Source organism: Nycticebus coucang, chromosome 1, assembly GCF_027406575.1.
Source record: "Nycticebus coucang isolate mNycCou1 chromosome 1, mNycCou1.pri, whole genome shotgun sequence".
Taxonomy (NCBI): domain Eukaryota; kingdom Metazoa; phylum Chordata; class Mammalia; order Primates; family Lorisidae; genus Nycticebus; species Nycticebus coucang.
This window is the reverse complement of record NC_069780.1, coordinates 121,030,274-121,045,620: the sequence shown is the minus strand read 5'-3', so window position 1 is coordinate 121,045,620 and position 15,347 is coordinate 121,030,274. Positions and strand designations below refer to the sequence as shown.

General features: G+C 36.4%; 1 protein-coding gene and 1 non-coding gene across 2 annotated transcripts in view; one reads left to right on the top strand and one right to left on the bottom strand.

Annotated features, from left to right (window-relative positions):
• Positions 1-15,347, top strand: part of RASA1 (RAS p21 protein activator 1) — a 94,804-nt gene that overhangs the window by 11,213 nt on the left and 68,244 nt on the right. The gene's annotated exons all lie outside the window — the stretch shown is intronic.
• Positions 11,477-11,584, bottom strand: LOC128592705 (U6 spliceosomal RNA). The gene has a single exon (XR_008381981.1). It is a non-coding gene; the product is annotated as a U6 spliceosomal RNA (small nuclear RNA).

Here is a 15,347-nt window from a genome sequence, read left to right as displayed (position 1 = left end):
GTCACGGTCTCATCCTGTTGTCCAGCCTGTGCTCAAATTTCTGGCCTCAAGTGATCCTCCCATGTCGTGGATTATCTTTTTATTCTGTTCATAGTATCCATATAGTTTAACATATGTTCATTGGTATTTAGATATGTACTTGTACATGCATTCTGGAGATTATTTCAGGCAATAGAGAAATGAGCTTTAAGACCTTTGTGTACTTAGAGATATTGGAATGAATAAATACTTTCTGAAAGCTGAATGAAAAGTGATAAACATTTTGGGGATAAGTTTTTATCTTCTTTTAAAGGAAATACAGTAAATCCTCAGTTAAGGTTGGTTAGGTTCTTAGAAACTACAACTTTAAATAAAAGTATAGTGAAATCAACTTTTTTTCCCATTAATTTTATAGCAGAATGACATTTGAGGACACGATTGTGTGTTTTGCTTAAAGTTACAGTTTCCAAGAACTTATCAATGTTAATTGAGGACTTTGTAGTATTTTTTTTTTTTTTAACTAAATTATGGTTAGTTTTCTTATTTATTGAGCAAGAACTATATAGGAATTATTTTATACATTATCTTATTTAAGTGACTAAGGGTTGCTATTTCTCTATATGAATTGGTAGATTGTGAGCTTGGTTGATTGTTGACATTAGTGGAGTTTTGAGTAGCTGTAAAACTATGAATTTAGAGGAAATTATTAATCACTGGATTAAATAGTGGCCATATGAGGGTTTAGGAATATTTTACTGTTTTTTAGTTCTTCCTTGAGGAGGGAAGCTAATCTGTGTGTCCAGAGGAATTGACATTGTACTTACTATTTACGGGAAATTTCCATGCTTATTGCTAGTGGTAGGACAAATAACATTTCAATTAGATTTTAGTAGTTTTTTGTAGTCATGTAATAATTCTTTATATTTGTCACTGCTCATTACTAAGGAGAAATTAACTGTGGTTTGTTTTTATATGTTTGACTTTTAAGTCATTTTTACAGTGATTCTTTCTCAAGGCAATAAGGACAAGGGATGCAAAATCGAAAAAAGCATTGGATTTAATGGTTAAAAGTGGTGTGTAAATGACAGGAATGCAATTTGAGTAAAATAGCAAATAATTCTAGATAGGCACAGGAAGAATTTGTTTTCTCCAGCTCACCTTTAAAAAACTAACAAACTTTTATTTTTTATAGCATTTTAGGTTCACAGCAAAATTGAGAGGAAAGAATACAATTGCTGTATTTCTCCTCTCTTCCTGGCTATTCTAAAGCACTGTGGTACATTTGTTACAGTTGACGAACCTACATTTATACATCATTATCACTCTGCACTCATAGTTTCCATTAGAGTTTATTCCTGGTGTGGTACATTCTGTATAATGACATCTGTCACCCATTGCAGTATCATACAAAATAGTTTCACTGCCTAAAAATCCTTTGTACTCTGCCTGTTTATCCTTGCCTCCCTCCCCTGTAACCCCCCCCCTCCCCGTAGTTGCTAATCCTTTCACTGTCTCCATAGTTGTGCCTTTCCCAGAATGTCATAGATGGAATTATATAGTATGTAACCTTTTCAGGTTGGCTTCTTTAACTTAGTAACATGCATTTAGATTCTTCCTTGTATTTTCGTGGCTTGGTAGCTCATTTCCTTTTAGTGCTAAATAATATTCCATTGTCTAAATGTACCATGATTTGTTTTGCTAGTCAGCTAGTGAAGGACTTGGTTGCTTCAACGTTTTGGTAATTACCAGTAAAGTTGCTATAATCACCTTATGCAGGTTTTATGTTAATGTAAATTTACAGTTTATTTAGGTGAATTCCAGGAAGCCCAATTGCTTGGGTGGTATAGAAAGCATATATTTAATTTTTGAAAGAAACAACCAGATTATCTTCCAAAGTGGCTGTGCCATTTTGCATTTCCACCATCAGTGAAGGAGGAGAGTTCCTCTTGCTTCTTGTTCTCATCAGTATTTGATGTTGTCAGTGTTTTGAAATTTGTCCTGGGCGGCGCCTGTGGCTCAGTCGGTAAGGCGCCGGCCCCATATACCGAGGGTGGTGGGTTCAAACCCGGCCCCGGCCGAACTGCAACCAAAAAATAGCCGGGCGTTGAGGCGGGCGCCTGTAGTCCCAGCTACTTGGGAGGCTGAGGCGGGAGAATCACTGAAGCCCAGGAGTTGGAGGTTGCTGTGAGCTATATGATGCCATGGCACCCTACAGAGGCTATAAAGTGAGACTCTGTCTCTACAAAAAAAAAAAAAAAAAATTAAAAAAAAAAAAAGAAATTTGTCCTATAGTAATATCTAGTTGTTTTAAAATGCAGTTTTCTCATCACATATAATGTTGAACATCTTTTCAAGTGCTTATTTGCTATTTATATATCTTTATATCTTCCTTGGGGAGATGTCTGTTCACGTCTTTTGCCTGTTTTTAAATCATTGTTGTGATTTATTGTAATTCTCTTTATTGCTGAGAAAAGTAGTGTTACTGTCTTATTGCTGAGAAGAGTTATTTGTATATTCTTGAGTAATAGTTATCATACATGTCTTTTGCAAGTATTTTTCTTTCTGTCTGGCTTGTCTTTTCATCCTTCTGCAGTGGCTTTTGCACAGCGAAAGTTTTTAATTTTAATGAAATCCAGCTTATTGGGTGGTGCCTGTGGCTCAAAGGAGTAGGGCGCCGGCCCTATATGCCGGAGGTGGTGAGTTCAAACTCAGCCCCGGCCAAAAACTGCAAAAAAAAAAAAAAAAAAAAAGAAATCCAGCTTATCAATTATTTCTTTCATGGATCATGAGTTATATTGTATCTAAAAGTCATTCCCATACGCAAGGTCATCAAGTTTTCTGTTATGTTCTAGGAGTTTTATAGTTTTGCATTTTACACTTAGATGTGTGATCCATTTTGGGTTAAGTTTTGCTTTTTGCATGTGGATGTCCAGTTGTTCCAACACTATTTGTTGAAAAGACTGTCTTTGCTCTATTGTATTGCCTTTGCTCCTTTGTTAAAGATCAGTTGATAGTATGTATTTGGGTTTATTTCTGGGTTCTCTATTCTGTGCCATTGATCTATTTGTTTGTTTTTTTGCCAGTACCATACCATCTTGATTATTTTTACATTATAATTAGTCTTGGAGATTATCTGACTTTCTTCTCCTTCATTATTGTGTTGCTCTTCTGGGTACTTCTCCATATCTACTATAGAATTATTTTCTTACTATCTGCAAGATAATTTACTGGGATTTTGATTGGGAACATGTTGAATCTGTATATTAAGGTGGGACAAACTGACATGTTGACATTATTGAGTCTTCTTACTCATGAATATGGAATATTTTTACATTTATTTAGTTCTCTGATTTCTTTCTTCCTGGTTTCATAGTTTTTCTCATATAGATCTTGTATAAATGAGGCCTGACAATTAAGCTTGCAAACTTGCCACTGTGTGCTTACATTGGCAGCATTGTACAAACAACTCAGTAAGTTTTTGTAACCTTGGTATATCTGCCTCTCACAGCCGTGTTCATGTAGATGTGTGGTGGTGTTTTGCTGAGTGGTGTTCACTATTGTGTGTTTTTGTTTGCTGTCGTGAGAATGTTGGAAGTTGAATTACAGCAGTGAATGAACATTCATGAATTTCTTGTTAAACTTCGCAAGAGTGCAAATGAAATCAAGGACATGTTAGTCCAAGTTTATGGGAATAATGCCATGAAGAAAATAGCAGTGTACAAATGGATTCCGTGTTTTTCTGAAGGGAGAGAAATTATTACTGATGAAGCGTGGTCAGGTTGAGCATAATAAGTAAAACTGACAGTAAAAAAATAACTGTACTGGAACATTCTCCCTACTTACTGTGGCCCCAGTGACTTTTTTCTTTACCAGAAGATAAAGGAAATATTGAAAGGAAGACATTTTGATAAATTTAGGACATCAAGGGTAATATGATGACAGTTTTGATGGCTATCCCAGAGAAAGAGTTCCAAAATTGCATTGAAGGGTGGATTAGGCCCTAGCATTCTTGCATAGCTTCCCAAGGGCAGTACTTGGAAGGTGACTGCAGATTCTCAGCAGTGAGGTCTGAAGCATTTTTTCTAGGATGAGTTTGTGAACTTAATTGCCAGACCTCTCATTTTGTTAGATTTATACCTAAGTATCTTTTTTGAGGGGTGGATACAAATATAAATGGTAATGTGTTTTTAATTCCAAATACCACTTGTTCATTTCTGGTATATATAAGAAAGCCATTGACTTTTATATTCACCTTGTTTTCTACAGTCTTGCTTGTTAGTTCCATGAGGTTTTTTTGTAGTTTATTCAGATTTTCTACGTAGATAATCATGTCATCTGAGAACATTTTTTTTTTCCTTCCCCATCCATATGCTTATTTTTTTTAATTTGAGGCAGAACCTCAAGCTATTGCCCTGGGTAAAGTGCTGTGGTGTCACAGCTCACAGCAAACTCCTGGGCTTAAGCTATTCTCTTGGCTCAGCCTCCTGAGTAGCTGGGACTACAGGTGCCTGCCACAACATCCAGCTATTTTTTGGGTGTAGTTGTCACTGTTTGGTAGGCCCTGGCTGGATTCGAACCCACCAGCTCTGGTGTATGTGGCTGGAGCCTTAGCCGCTTGAGCTTATAGGCACCACCTCGATCCATGTATTTTTTAATTTCCTTTTCTTGTCTTACTGTGCTTAGCTAGATCGTTGAATATAATGTTGAAAAGCAGTGGTGAGGCGGGCATTCTTGCATTGTTCCCCATCTTAGTAGGAAAGCTTTGAAGTTCTCTTCATTAAATATGGTGTAAACTGTAGGTATTTTTGTAGATGTTCTTTAGCAAGTTGAAGAAGTTCCCCTCCATTTCTAGTTTGCTGAGTGTTTTAGACATGCCTGGGTATTGGATTCTGTTGAGTGATTTTTATGCATCTATGATAATGTGATTTTTCTTCTTTATCCTGTTGGTGTGATTGATTACATTAATTTGTTTTTAACATTGAGCCAGTGTTGATAAATCCCACTTGATTATGGTGCATAATTTTTTTATGCATTGCTGGACTCAATTTGCTCATGTTTTGTTGAGATTTTCACTTCTATATTCACGAGAGGCGTTGGTCTCTTGGTATTCTTTTTTTTAATGTTTTTGTCTGGTTTTGCTATTAGGGTAATGTTGGCCTCATTGAATGAGTTAGGAAGTACTGCTTATGATTTTGAAAGAGATCATAGGGATTTGTTATAATTTCTTCTTTAAAGGTTTACTGGAAAACCACCTGGGTCTGGTTCTTTGTGTTTTGGGAAGTTATTAATTATTGATTCAATTTCTTTAATAAATATGGGTCTGGGCGGCGCCTGTGGTTCAGTGAGTAGGGCGCCGGCCCCATATGCCGAGGGTGGCGGGTTCAAACCCAGCCCCAGCCAAACTGCAACAAAAAAATAGCCGGGCGTTGTGGCAGGCGCCTGTAGTCCCAGCTGCTTGGGAGGCTGAGGCAAGAGAATCGCGTAAGCCCAAGAGTTAGAGGTTGCTGTGAGCCGTGTGATGCCACGGCTCTCTACCAGAGGGCGGTACAGTGAGACTCTGTCTCTACAAAAAAAAAAAAAATAAATAAATAAATATGGGTCTATTCAGATCATCTATTTCTTCTTATGTAAGTTTTGTCAGATTCTTTCTCTTAAAGAATTGTTTCATTTTATTTCAGTTTGCAAATTTGTGAACTTAGTTATTTATAATACAGTTTATTCTTATTCTCCTTTTTTTTTTTTTTTTGGTAGAGACAGAGTCTCACTTTCTGGCCCTCGGTAGAGTGCCGTGGCCTCACACAGCTCAGAGCTCACAGCAACCTCCAACTCCTGGGCTTAAGTGATTCTCTTGCCTCAGCCTCCCTAGTAGCTGGGACTACAGGCACCCGCCACAACGCCCGGCTATTTTTTGGTTGCAGTTTGGCCGGGGCCGGGTTTGAACCCGCCACCCTCGGTATATGGGGCCGGTGCCTTACCAACTGAGCCACAGGCACCGCCCTCTTATTCTCCTTTTAATGTGTTTGGAACCTGTAGTGATGCCTTTCTGATATTAGTAATTTATGTTCTTTCTCCATTTTTCCCTAAACCTGGCTAAAAGGTTATCAATTTCATCAATCTTTTCCAAAAGTGAACTTTGATTTTTTTCTAATGAGTTCTTATTTTCAGTTTCATTAATCTCTCCTGTAAAATTTTTACATATGTTTTCTGCTTTGAATGTAACTTGTTCTTCGTTTTCTCGTTTCTAAGGTGAAACTTAAGGTTATTGATTCAATCTTTATTTGTTCTCATATGTATGTGCAGCTTTAAGCATTGTTTAAGCATTATTTTCATTGTAACCACATGTTGATAAGTTGTTTTCAAGATTTTCCTTTTAACTTAGTTCAAAATATTTTAAAATTGCTCTTGAGATTTTTCTTTGATCCATGTGTTATTTAGAAGAGTGTTATATAATCTTCATGTATTTTGGGATTTTCTAGCTGTCTTTTTTGGTGATTGATTTCTAATTTAATTCCATTATGGTCTGAGAGTAGACATTGTGTGATTTCTATTATAATAAATTTGTTAAGGTGTGTTTTCTGGTCCAGAATGTGGTCTATGTTGGGAACTATTTTATGAGCTTGAACAGCATGTGTGATTTGCTGGTGTCCAGGTCATTGATAGTGCTGCTGAGTTCAACTGTAATCCTTACTTAGTTTCTGCCTGCTGGATCTGTCTATTTCTGATGGAGGCATATTGATGTCTCAACACTGACAGTACATTTTTGTATTTCTTCTTGCAGTTCTGCTTTTTTCCCTTGTATATTTTCACTCTCTGTTGTTAAGTGCATGTACGTTAGGAAATGTTATGTTTTCTTGAAATTGTAACCTCTTTATCATTATGTGATGCCTCTCTGATAACTTTATCCCTGATAACTTTACTTAGTTTAACTTTCTTTTGATTGTGTTAGCATGCTGTATTTTTCTCTGTCCCTTTGCTTTTTTAATCTGTGTGTTTTTTAATATTTCAAAAGGATTTCTTCATATAGTTGAGTTTTATTTTTTGGTTCACTCTGATGGTGTCTTTTAATTGATGTATTTAGACTTGATGTTTAAAGTGATATTGCTATAGTTTGATTAATGTCTACCACATTTGTTGCTGTTTTCTGTTGCCTCTTTTTTGTGTAACGATTTTTTCGCCCTTTTGTTATTTTGAACATTCTGTATTACTCTTATTTTCTTTCATTTTTTTAGCATATCAATCATGCTTTTTTTTACATATACATGTATTCATTAGGTTTCCATTTTTTGCCTTCACAAAATTAAAAAGGCTTAAAATTTAATAACAATAACAATGTTTAAGATAAGGACTAGAAACAAAAACCTCATAAAGAATGAACGAAGATAAATACATTCAGAAAAGAAATCAGACGATTGCTGCATCGAAATATTAAGCAATAATAATAGTAATAATGCAAAGAAAGTAACATTCACATTGTCAAACAAGAGCACGTCTACTATAGAATGCTCTGACTCTGAGGTAATCATGCTTTTTCAGAAAAGCTATTTCTTAGTTTGCCCTGGAGTTTGTAATATACATTTACTTTTTATCCATGTCCATTTTCAAATGTTATATTGCTTCATGGGTAAAACACTTTATAACAGTGATTAAGTGTGCTATGGAGGTTTAACTTTAGGTTCAAGTGTGCTGTAAGATAAAAAAAGTTTGAAAAACACTGCTTTATGATAACAAAATATTTTGTTCCTCACTCCTTTGTTTTGTTTCATTGCTGCCACTCATTTCACTTATATTTTGATATAAACATACATAACCAAGCGCATTCTTGCTATTTATTATATTGAGTAAAGTTTTGCATGTTATATTAATTAAGAATAACAAAAATAAGTTTTTATTTTACCTTCACATATTTCTTCTCTGATGTTCTTCCTTTCTTTATATAGATCTGAGTTTCTGACCTATATTATTTTCCTTTGCTCTGATGAAATTCTTTTAATATATCTTGCAAAACACAATAGATCCCTCCCATTTTTTGTTTTTCGGTGCTACAGGCACCAGGTTTGTCCCACGGTTCTTGAATGTTCTGTTGTGTTCTGCATTTTTCTTTTCTCAGTCTTTTTTCTCTTTGCTTTTAGAAGTACTTCTGTGGCTCTGCTCCTGGAGCACAGTGGTTACGGCACCAGTCACATACACCGAAGTTGGTGGTTTCAAATCCGGCCTCGGCCAGCTAACCAACAATGACAACTGCAACAAAAAAAAATTGCTGGGTGTTGTGGTGGGCACCTGTAGTCCCAGTTACGTGAGAGGCTGAGGCAAGAGGATTGCTTGAGCCCAAGAGTTTGAGCTTGCTGTGAGCTGTGACGCCACTGCATTCTACCAAGAACTACATAGTGAGACTCTGTTTCAAAAAAAAAAAAAAAAATTATAAGTACTTCTATTGTATTCTCATGCCTTGAGATGCTTTTCTCAGCTGTGCCCAGTCTACTTAGTGAGCTTATCATAGGCATTCTTCATTTCTGTTGCATTGTTTTTGATTTTTGATTTTTAACATTTCTTTTTATTCTTGGGAGTTTTCATCCTTGTGCTTACATTGCCCATGTATTTACATGTTGTCTATCTTTTTCATTTGCATATAAATCAGTTTTTAAAAATTCCCAGTCTGATAATTTCAAAATTTCTGTCATGTCTGGTTTCAGTGTTTGCTTTGTCTCTTCAAACTGTACTTTTTGCCTTTTAGTGTGCTTTGTAGTTTTTTTGTTGAAAAGTGCACGTGAGGTACTGGGTAAAAGGAACTGCTCCAAATAGGTCTTTAGTAATATGGTGGTAGGGGAAGCATTTTGTAGTCCTATGATTAGGTCTCAGTCTTGCGGTGAGCGTGTTCTCCTGGACTTCCAACTTCACCATTCCCTCTTGCTTCCCCACATTCATCCTTTTTGTCCTTAGGTGGGACAGAATGGCTATAATTGACTACTGTTCAGTATTTTCCTTCCGTGAAAGCTCTGCAGTGTATCTTCATTGTTAAAAAGGGGTCGTGACCCACAGGTTGAGAACTGCTGACCTAAAGGGAACTGGAGTATGTAGTATTTCCTTTCCCCCAGGTAGGTTAGGCTGTGGTGAATAAATTTCTCCCGAAGGGCAGCCCTTGTTAAAACGAAAGATTTCAAAATTTTTCCCTACCCAGAAGCACAAAAGGATTTTTCTCTGTTATTTACTATGAGGACCTAGTAGAGCTCCCAGAGGTGGGAGTCATGAAAATGTCAGGGACCCCTCTGACTGGGGCCTCCTGAAGTTTTAACTTTCAGACTTGTTTTGTTGTCTACATTAAGCCTCCAGTAATTCCTCAGTTACACAAACAGTTCAAGCTTCCCTAACCTGGCGCTGGTTCCCAGGGACGGTTTCTGCTTGTGGGTTTCAGTTATGGTAAGCTGTGATTTTTCTGTTTCTGCCTTTCTGTCTCTCAGTTTTGGGCAGTGGTTTGCCCTCTAACCTTACTTCTCTAAAGGAACTAAGAAGAGTTGTTTATTTTTTTAGTTTGTTCAGTTTTTAACTTGATAGAATGAAGTGATGACTTCTAGCCCAGACAGGAAACTGGAGGTGGCTTAAAGGAGTTTTAAGTTACAAGTTTTAAAGGGCTTAAAAAGAGAATGGTTTGTTAGAGGCTAAATCCTTTAAGAATGGGTAAAAGGTATAGCAAATTAAGGAGAGCAGTTTTTTTAAAATAGCAAAACATGATGTTTTTTTATTCCTGATAGTAGATATTTTGCAGCTTTTCAAATAGTCATTTAGCTCGGCTTTCTTGGTTGTACGTTGGTATATTTGTGTTTATTTATTTTGAGATAGCGTCTTGCTCTATTGGTTGAGTTACAGTGCAGTGCTGCAATCTTAAACTCCGGGGCTCAAGCAGTCCTCCCACTTCGGCTTTCTAAGTACCTGGGACTATAGGCCTGCCTTGCCTACTAATTTTCAATTTTTTTTTTTTTTGAGACACAGTTTCACTTTGTTGCCCCAAGCTAGGGTGCGGTGGAGTCATAACTCAAAGCAACCTCAAACTCCTGGATTCAGGCGATTCTCCTGCCTCAGCTTCCCAAGTAACTGGGATTACAGATGCGGGCCAAGATGCCCAGCTAATTTTTCTGTTTTCAGTAGAGACAGACTCGTGCTCTTACTCAGGCTGGTCTCAAACTCCCAAGCTCAGGCAGTCCACCTGCCTCGGCCTCCCAGAGTGCTAGGATTACATGCATGAGTCATTGTACCTGGCCCTAATTTTCAAATTTTTTTTAGAGATGATGTCTCACTCTGTTGCTCAGGCTGTTCTTGAATCCCTGGGCTCAGGCGATCCTCCTGCTTTAGCATCCCCAAAGTGCTAGGATTACTGCTGTGAACCACTGTGACCGGCTGACTTTAGTATATTTGAAAGTAAGCGATGCTTTATTTTCAATATTTGCTGATATATTTAATCAAAACCTAGAGAATTAGAATAGACATTTTATCAGAAGAAAGTGGTTTTGAATAAAGGAGGGAATTACCAGCCAGTTAACAAGTGTCAACTGTTTTATAAGCATGTCCTACCATTTCCTAAATTGTGCATTGCATTTTTTAGTTAAAAGAATTGGTGTTTTGTGACATTTTGGGAGTTAAATAATTTAGGAACTTCTGCATTTTGGGTCTGTGCTTTCAGAAATCCAGAATGTTCATTGATGCAGGAGTCCTAAGAGTCTTTAATACACTAAACTTTTTTGTTTAGCTCTGCTTTTTCTAAACTTACATGCTTAATGATCATTCTTTGGAGAGCATGTACTGAGGAACTTAGTAGGTAGCTAGGTTTTTGTCTACCTGATGCTTTTTGTGCAAGTAGTAATAGGGGAAAAACCCACAGTTTAAGCTTTGGAAAACCTGAGTTTGTAGTTTTGATGTTTTTAGTGAATCACTATTTTGGAAAAGTTAATTTAAGTACCTCACGATTCAGTGTTTCCTTTTGTGAAATATGGTAACATTTCTCCTTTTCTAATTCACAGTGATATTGATTTGTTTGTTTGTTTTTTTGAGACAGAGTCTCAAGCTGTTGCCCTGGGTAGAGTGCAGTGGTATCACAGCTAACAGCAACCTCAAACTCTTGGGCTTAAGCAATTCTCTTGCCTCAGCCTCCTGAGTAGTTGGGACTGCTGGCACCCGCCACAACGCCCGGCTATTTTTTGGTTACAGTTGTTGTTTGGTGGGCCTGGGCTGGATTTGAACCCGCCAGCTCTGGTGTATGTGGCTGGCACCTTAGCTACTTGAGCTACAGGCGCCGAGCTGAATTGGTGTTTTATAATTATCACAAAGGCTATATAATAAAGTACTTATATATAAAGTTTATATGTGATTCTTTCTTTATGGCTTATGTATAAGGTATACAACTCTGTTTTGATATACTTAGCGAAGTATACTACAGTCAAGCTAATGAACATGTTTGTCTTCTTACATAGCTAACCATTTTGTATGTTTGTGTGATAAGAGTGCCTGAGAGAATATGGAATGCTTCACAGACTTACATGTCATCTTTGTGCAGGGGTCATATTAATTTTTGCTATATCATCTCAATTTTTAGTGTATGTGCTGCCAAAGTGAGCACTGTATTTATTTCCTTCAGAAGAAGGGGAACATTTTATACTTTCCTTCTGGTAGTAGGTGATACATGTTGAAAGTACTTCATAAGTCAAGATGTAATGGCATGTTAACATTATTTAGTGACTTAGAAATTATGCTGGTTGTGGAATTTTTTTCCTTGGACACACATCATAATATGTGGCCAAGAAGAGATGACAATAATGCAAGCATTAGGTATTTATTGTTGCTTATTAAGTGTTAGAAATATTAAGAAGCAGCTTCTCTAGCTGGGAAGCTTACCTACTTATTAATGACATGACATTAAATATGATAGAAACGTGGTAGAAAATTTTTGGATAAAATCATATGCAGTTGATTAAAGTTTGCATATTAGTTAATGAACAAGAAAGTGAAAAAAGATGACAAAATCCGGAGAGGTATAAAAAACACATAAACCAGACAGGCAGAAGCATGGATTCTAGTCCTATAGTTGACCTCAGTGAGCATGAGGTGTTAGTCATAGAAAGGTAAAACCAATGAGACAGGGTTAGGACCTGGTTCTGTGGCACTCATTGATTTAGCTTTTGGTAATAACCACCAAATCTGCCACTAAGCAGAAGATATATGAATTTACGGAAGTTACCACAGTTGTGGCTTCTGCGGATATTTAGCATTATTGGAATGAGGGAGATTTAGTCCCAGGTGGTGTAAAAGGTGAGGGAAAGGGTAACTGTTTGGCATGGATATAATTTTGACTGCCTAATACTGTTTTATATATGTATGCATACATATATACTCACATACACAGTGCCATAAAATAGCATATATACATGTTTTAAGAAAGGAAAAAAACTTGTAATACTATTTACTGATATCAAAAAATGAGTGTAAGTCACATTTGAGGACCTCTTAGAATTGCAGAAGTTAAGCGTGACTTGAGTATTGCAATTTTAATACAGTTTTTTTTTGCACCCATTATATACACCATACTCATATTTAAAACATGCTCCCCTTTAATGTTGAAAGTTATGGTATAAAGAATTTTTCTGTATTTAAGAATTACTTTTTTTCCCCTTAAATATGCCCATTTTTTTGAAGTATAACACATGTAAAACATAGTATTATAAGTGTTCAGCTCAATGATTTTTAACAGATGGATGTGCTTATGTAATCTATACTTAAATCAAGAAACCAGAATGTTACCAGCATCCTAGATGCCCCTTTTGTGCCTGTTTCCAGTCTTTTTTTTTTTTTTTTTTTGTGGTTTTTGGCCCAGTCTGGGTTTGAACCCACCACCTCTGGCATATGGGACCAGCGCCCTACTCACTGAGCCACAGGCGCCGCCCTGTTCCCAGTCTTAATACTCGCACCACCTCTCCCAGGGGTAAACAGAATCTTAACCTCTTACACAGTAGGTTTTTTTTTTTTGACCTTTTGAATTTCATATAATAAAATTGACTCATAAACAGTAATATTCCTTTTAATGCTTGGGACCAGAGCTGTTTTGGATTTTGAAATATTTGCTTTATACTGGTTAAGCATCTCTGAATGGAAATCTGGAATCTAAAATGCTCCAATAAGCATTTTTAATGAGTATTTCCTCTGACCCTCATCTTGGGGATCAGAAAGTTTCAGGTTTTGGATTGTTTTGGATTTGGGGATTAAGGATACCTATAATACATATTTGTGTGTGCATTACTTTGTTGACTTTGTTTATGTGATTTATCCATGGTGTTGTAGGTAACACTATTTCACTCACTGTGATTATACCATATTGCCTTATTGTTTTTATTAGTGATGGGCATGACATTTAGGTTATGTCTAGCTTTGGCTACTAAGAAGATCATCGCTATGAAATTCTTTGTAGTGACTTGATGAATATATGTATATATTTATTTAATATGCCTAGGACTAGAATTGTTGGGTCAAAGGATATTGATATGGTGAGCTTGGTGGATATTTCTGAATAGTTTTGCAAAATGTCTGTACCAGTTAATATTTTGAACAGCAGTGTGTGAGAATTCCATTTGCTCCATATTCTTGGCAACACTTGATAGTATTTATTCTTTTCATTGTAGCGATTTAGGTGGGTGGGTGGTGAAATAGCCCTTGTGGTTTTAGTTTGCATTTTCCTGATGAGATGCCTAATGAAGGTATCTTTTTTTTTTAAATTCCAGAATGTTATGGGAGTATACATATTTTAGTTACAAAATTTGTTTTTGTATATTTAAAATCAAAGTTATAGATGTGCCCTTCGCCCAGAAAGCGCAGGCCATGTATATGTTGGGTAGGAACCCATCCCCTTAACCTCCTCTCACCTACTTGAATTTTGTTGAGTTTTGCTTCCATATAAACATATACATGTTGAACAACTAGTTCCAATTTTGTATTGAGTACATGTGGTATTTGTTTTTCCATTCTTGTAATACTTCCCTTAGGAGAATGGTCTCTAATTCCATCTAGGTTGTTATGAAAGATACTATATCATCATCTTTTCAATGGCTGAATCGTATTCCGTGATACACATGTCACATTTCATTAATCCATTCATGTACTGATGGACACATGTATTGTTTCTACATCTTTGCACATGTGAATTAATGGTGCTGTAAACATTCGAGTGCGTCATAGCTCATTGCTGCCTTGAATGTCTGGGCTCAGGTGATCTTCCTGCCTCAGCCTCCCCAAACTACAGTCATGAATCATCATGAAAGAAAAAAATCATTTTTTTCTTCTTCTTTTTCTCTCTCTTTTTTTTTTTTTTTTGAGATTTTGAGATGTTGCTCATGCTGGTCATGATCTCTTATCCTCCGGGATTCTCCTGCCTCACTCTCCTGAATTGCTAGGATTACCAGCATGAGCCACTGTACCCAGCCCTATTCACTTTTTGTACTGTTAAATCTCGATCTTCTTTGTGTGTATATTTCTTTATTTTTTTGTTTTTCTTTTGGCTTTTAAGCAAAGATTTTGTATGTAAACCTATAGTTTTTATAGTTTGATCAAAAAAAACCTTAATTTAATTTCTAGATTGGCTAGAAGAGACCCAGTGAAAGGGTCTACAGGCCCTCTTACCTGTTTAACAAATTACTGGACCCTAAAGAACTTTTGTTTATATAAGTTATGTCTGTCAATGTTTACTGTACTAAAAATTAAAATGGAGAAACTCTTAACTGTTTATGCATTCAGATTTTTCCTGAAAGCACCAATTTAAAAACAATACATATGGAGTTACTGTTAATATAGGTAACATACACTCTATGTAAAATATACTTTCCAAAAAACAATTTATAAGAAAAGTAGTACTATTTTACATTTCGTACAGTATTAGTACGAAATGTTTAGTATCTAACTTAATAGAAGAAAGCTGGATTTTCATATCTATTTCTGTAGAAACACTTTTTATTTTTATTTATTTTTTTAGTTTTTAAGACAGAGTCTCATTTTGTTGTCCTTGGTAGACTGCCATGTTGTCACGGCTCACAGCAACCTTAAACTCTTGGGCTCAAGCAATTCTCTTGTCTCTAGACTCCCAAGTAGCTGGGAATACAAGGCACCTGCCACATGCCCACTATTTTTTCTTTTTTTGTTTGTTTAGCAGGCCTGAGCCAGGCTTGAACCCACCAGCCTCAGAGCATGTGGCTGGTACCCTCACCATTGAGCTATGGGCGCCCCCCAGAGTTGATTTTATGTCAAACCACTGGTAACCAAAATTTTATAATTAATGGAGACTGGCAGGTTTGTTGTGAAGAAATAGGATGGAATTACAATTTTGGTTACAATATTGATGG